Here is a 6,000-nt window from a genome sequence, read left to right as displayed (position 1 = left end):
ATTATGATGGTGGCATCCAAGGACTACAGATGGCTCATAATGGGCTTTTCATGTTCAAGAATTTCTTGAAATAGGAAGTTTTTCTGTTCATGAGCATATATGCATTTCTTTAGGAGAATATCCATAATTATCATCAGATTCTCAATGGGGTTTGTTGCTCTTTAATAGGCAAATATTAAAGACTTTGAAGAGCAAACTGGTATATTGAGCTTTGGGAAGATTCCTCTGGCATTGGTGTGCAGGATAGTTTGATATGGGCAGATAACTTATTATTCATATCTGGGCTGATATATTCCCCCAGCACAAGCAATACTGAAACATCTGTTGCCCTGATTATATGGTACTTTGTTCCTCCCCTCTCTGAGCACTTAATATTTCCTTATGAAATGTTCTAAATCTAGAATTAGTTCTATGATAATTTACAAACCCATATAAGTGATCCCTTCAAAAAATATCCATAAGCAGGCCTAAAATTTAAGTTTAGTGAGTGTATCTTTCTCAACACTGATGTCCATTCTGACTGCATTTATATTTGGGATTCAGACCTCATAATGATAGTAGTAATCATAAAATATTCCATCTTCTTAGCAGAGAAAGCCCCTTGTTCCCACATTTGCCCCAGTTGTAAAGAATGACTCACTGGTTTTCTGAACCGGACCTGCTGGTGGTGATGTGGCTTAAAAGACCTAATGTTATATAATACCCATGTGCTCATAATGCAGTCGAGAACTGCATTGCTGTTTACAGCTGAAGTCCACAGCAGAAGTCACCTGGAAAAAGAGATAGATCCAAAAACATGAAAGAGAGAAACATAAAAAAAAGCTTCATGATTTCAAACTGGAGAAATGAACATTTTTATAGTAGGGAAGCTAGAAGGAATTTATCATGGGAGTATTTTTATTTACTATTATCTGGTAATTTAATGAACAGTGCTTTGATTCTTGTTTGGTAGAAAATACAAAAAGAGCTAATGATGTCCTTAGCTGTAACAGACAGTCTTCCACCTTCCATAATTTATTTTGATACTTTATGTGTCCCACAGTATTTGCTGCTAACACTACATAATGAGAGGCAAGCTCAAAGTTACAATAAATTATGCATAATTGAGTCTCTTGGAAGGTCTATAAATACAGTGTGAAGTGTTCAGCTTGTTATTTGATACAACATCTGAAATCAGATTGCTTTGATGCAAATGTTTATCTCGATATTATAATTGTGGCATGAAGTCTTCTGAATTTATTTTGTTTGCAAAGAGCATTTCATTAATTAGTTACACCAGTCTCAAGGGTATTAGATTGTTTTAGAGACGTCAGTATCAAAACTTCTACAAATATAAAATAAATAATTTTTATTAAAAGATTTAAGCTTTATTAAATGATTTTTTAAAAATAGGATTTGGGGAGCATAAGCACTTCCAAGGGGCATATTTTCCAAATATTTCTCAGCATTGAAGAATTTGCTAATTTTATTAGTTATTGCTTCCCATTATCATCCCATGTTCTTTCTTTTGACAAAATCAGAGTGCAAGGGTCTTATCTTTGTGTTCGGTTGTTATAAACTAAAATATCTAAGAAAGTTTACCTTATGATATGCTAAAACTGTCTGTAATTCTTGCTTTCACTTTATTCATATGTGTTGTCAAACTATCGATTGTGATGAATCTTTGTATAGGACTATATTGCCTCCATTTTTCCCCATTTAGGGATATGACTTTTATTCTTGAAAGGCATATGGTTCATGTGTTTTGTGACTTTTTTTCATTGCAAACTCATGCTTATTGGAACTTTATGTATCAAACTTATTTGAGGACTGAATTCAAGGTGAGTTTCTTCATGAAGATTTGAATTCATATCTAAAAAGTGCCTATGGGAACTATCAACCTGAAACCACTTTTTTTTAAAAAAAATTTCACCTTGGATTTTGGGGAAAGGGGACACAGATAGTAGGAATTCCTGCTCCAAACCTACGTAAGGGCTAATTTGTGGTTAGTAATACTCAGGGAAATTTCTTTAAATCCCTTCACCTGTAGCTCAAGACTGAAACAAATTAATGTTATTGTCTCATTCTGCTCCTGGGGTTTTTGTTGTTGTTGTTTGTTTGCTTGTTTGTTTGTTTTTACTTAATTTACCCTTTTCTTGATGGTATCATCTTTAAGAGTCCCAGCTTTATGCAGAAGTCCATATCCAACATCTTGCCTTGCTCAGGTCCTAAGCTTTGTCTTCCATTCCCCACATATGTTGCCCAGTAAAACAAAGCCTTTAGGCCACCAAGGATTGGCATATGACCCCAGAGGTTTAACAGTTAGGGTTAATTTTTGGATTTATACTTTCATGTCATTTTTGGCCTTGAAGGAATGGCCTCATTTCCATATAAGCTCACCCATGCACCCAACAACAGATTCTCTTGAAGGATCTGAGAAACTCACCTCCATGGCCTCAACACAAGTGCCAAGGAGAGTATTTTCCTTATTTCATTGTGATGGTATCTCCTGAATTAGAATGGAAGAATCACCATGCCACCTCCAGAAATTTCATCATGATCATTGCCCCATTTTCATGGGAGCCTGAGGTCCCCATGAGGGATGTGAAAAATCAGGAGATGGAACAGGAAAAGGAGCTGTCTTTAAGTCAGTGCTCAGCCAGGGGGCCAATGCATGGTATCTACCGTAGCAGGGGGAGACAGGGAAAATGCAAGAGGGCAGAAAAGGTAGGTAATTAATACCACTTGCTAGGACACAGATCAGAAATGTCTATGAGTCTAACTAGTTCCAGCTAGTTAGATGAGATCCTACTTTAAGTCTCTTGTTTGAATATTATTTTATGACCCAGGTTATGGACCCTGGGAAAACTGGGGCTATACACATAGCTCTAATGCCAATCAGTCATCTCACTTGAGGACCTAGTATACAATACGCAGAACTGAACACATTATATCACACACCCACATAAAGCAAAACATACAAAAGGTATCCTGACCCCTATGTTTTCTGTTATTTGATGGCACAGTCATCATCTTAGTCACCCAGATAGAAAACTAAAAATATTCTCTCCTTCACTTCTACTCCCCATAGTTTAATCAAGTTAATGCATATCGGTTTCACCATCAACACTATCTCTTTTGGTCTGCTCTCTCTTCCCTATTTCTTTTTTCTTACTTGACTCGTACAGTAGCTTCCAAAACTGTTCTGACCTATCAGATTCAATATTTCCCCATCTCAATCCATTCTTCTGTTGTTGCAAGAGTTCTCTCTCTTAAGTACACCTCTAATTACAAGATTTTTCTATGTAAAAATATTATCTGGGTCCACATTGCATGTAGGATACATTCCAACATTCTTTATATGGCATGAAGAGTCACAACCCAACATAAACTTTATTTTTCTAGGCTGACCATCCAACATCCTTCCTTCCCTCATTTATTCAGCAAATGTATTTTAAGTGCCTACTCTGTGTCAAGGACATATTTAGCAAGTTTAGAGGCATCATCTGAACTTGCCAGGGTTCTCTTAATCAGTTATGTTTTTGTACATGTTGTTTCTGATGCCCATGACTTCACACTCAATCATTCAGGATCTAATTTAAATGCCACATCCCCTTCCAAGTCTTCCATGACCCCGTTATGATAGGTCTCTTCTTCCTTAAATATGTCTGTGCTTCCTTAAATATTTGCATATAATTTATACAACACTTATCACAACAGAATATTCAACTTAGCCTACATTTATTAAGTGTCTACTATGTTGCAGAAATAGTACTAGGCACTTAGGATACATGAGTGAGACATGGGTCCTTCTAATGAAGACCTCAGGACCTGTTTGTGTGTGTTTTCTTCTTCATTAGACTATGAGCTCCTCAAGGACTTGCATTGTTTTGGTTTATAAACATTCAGCTATTAGCTGTGGAAACAAATTATCAGGTTTGTTTCTGATACTCTTTTAAAATTGTGTATTTCCCATGTTTTTCTTCCAAAACTGTGTCGTGTTGAAACCAAACAAAGAAAGTTTGGCCTTTCAAGGCCTGAAGATATTACTAAGGCCACCGAGTCTGCCAATTAAATTTGCCTCATAGTGAGGTTTGACATTCTTTCTATCAAAAGGAGGCATCTAATCCTCCTCTTCTTAATTATGTGTCAGCCTTACATACCCCCTTCTAATAAATCATAGGCAGCAGGAAGGGTGCAGCCTAATTTCTGAGGTTAAATTAGAAATGGCGATATTGCTTCCACTTGGCTCACTCATGGAACCCAGCCACCATTGGGATGCTGGCACTTAGAACTAAGTCACCATGCTGTGAGGAAGCCATGGAGCAACGTGGAAAGGTCACGTGTAAATATTCTCACCTCAGCCACAGCCAAGGACCCAGCTGACAGCATCCACTGCCAGATGTGAGTGACCCAGCCCTTCAGATGATTCCAGTCCTCTCAGTGGATGCCAAGTGGAGCAGAGGGGAGCTGAACTGACGAGCCCTGCCAAAATGACAAATTTTAGGCCATTAGATTTTGGGAATATTTATTAGCTAACAACAGACAACTGGAACAACACTGAAATTAATTGCAACCCAAAACCAAAAGCTAAGAGCAATTCCTCAGAGAAGATGCCATATGGACACAAGGCCGTTTTACAGAGCTCTAAACCCAGAAAGCTCCAAAGTAGCATTGGTTCAGTTGCTCCTTAAATTTACACTTGGATAACATTATCAGCATAGAGTTGATCTAAAGCTTTTCTATGTCATGTTGTTTATCTTTGTAACAGGTCTCCCTGCTTCTCCCTTGACCCACATGAACTCTATTCTCAACACAGCAGCCAAAGTTATATACTTAAGACACCAGTCAGATAATGTCCCTTTCCTGCTCTCAATCCCTTCAGTAGCTTTCCACCCCACACAGAATAAAATCTGAATCATTATTGTTGCCTAAAGGTCTACATAATCTGGCTCTCAGCTACCTCATCTCCCCCAACTCTGTCTCATTCACTCTCTTTCAACCAGTTGACATCCTTCCTATTCCTAGAACATGCCAAGCACATTTCTGTCTCAAGGTCTCATTCCCTCACCTTATTCATACGTCTGTTTAAATAGCACTTTATCAGAGAAGACTTCAATGATCTCTCAATTTTAAATAAAACCCCCTGCCCAGGCCAGGAAGCTTAGTTGGTTAGAGTGTAGTCCCAATACGCCAAGGTTGAGGGTTTGATCACTCGTCAGGGCACATACAAGAATCAACCAATGAATGCACAAATAAGTGGAACAACAAATCCATGTTTCTCTCTGTCTCCCTCCTTTCCTCTCTCTCAAATCAATAAATAAAATAAAATAAACCTCCCTCCTCTCTGATACTTTGCTCAATTGTGTTTCTCTTCACAGCCCTTGCCGTCATCTGACATATTACCGATATATTTGTTTACTTGCTTATTTTGTGTCCTCCACTAGATTGTGGGCTCCATGAGAGTAGACACTTTGTTTACTGCTCTGCCCTCAGGACTTAAAACAGTACCTGGCACTCAATAATTATTGTTGATGAATTAATGAATATTGTTTAAAAGGAGAGCCAAGATATAAACATTTTAAACTGCGTATTATTGGATTTTGTTCAGTTGAATCCATATACTCATTCTGATTGTTACCAGGATATTAGTAAATGACATTAGCCATATGACTTATGTTTCTGTTTATAGAAACACAGGATTTATAATGTGATTTTATTAGGAAACATTAAGAATTGAATGTATGAGATGAAAAATATTATACACTTAAAAGATACAGCTTGAAAAAGCTGAGACACAGAAAAATTAATTGGCGATATTTCAGAAAATGTTTTTATTTTTATTTTTTATTATACATTTGTTCAAAGATATTTAAAACTTTATACTATAGTTAAAGGCTAGGGAGGCACAAGTAATGGACGATTCCTGGGATTAAGCCTTTATAATGCCGTGCTCATTCCTGACACTATTTTATCCAATTCTAGAAACCTTCACCTCTTTGCAAAGATCCAGATTTCCAT

At 37.2% G+C, this 6,000-nt stretch overlaps 1 long non-coding RNA gene across 1 annotated transcript in view; it reads right to left on the bottom strand.

Moving 5' to 3' along the window:
• Positions 1-384: 384 nt before the first annotated feature.
• The window catches only part of LOC308553264, a 33,051-nt gene continuing 27,435 nt past the window's right edge, over positions 385-6,000 (bottom strand). Inside the window, exons 2-3 of the long non-coding RNA XR_013998220.1 lie at positions 4,339-4,464; positions 385-770 (exon numbers count right to left, since the gene is read on the bottom strand). This is a non-coding gene — a long non-coding RNA (uncharacterized lncRNA). The remainder of the gene's footprint in view (positions 771-4,338; positions 4,465-6,000) is intronic.

This window comes from Miniopterus schreibersii (assembly GCF_964146895.1).
Source record: "Miniopterus schreibersii genome assembly, chromosome: 1".
In the NCBI taxonomy this organism is placed as follows: domain Eukaryota; kingdom Metazoa; phylum Chordata; class Mammalia; order Chiroptera; family Miniopteridae; genus Miniopterus; species Miniopterus schreibersii.
The sequence above is the reverse complement of the archived record's forward strand: the minus strand, read 5'-3'. Positions and strand labels throughout refer to the sequence as shown.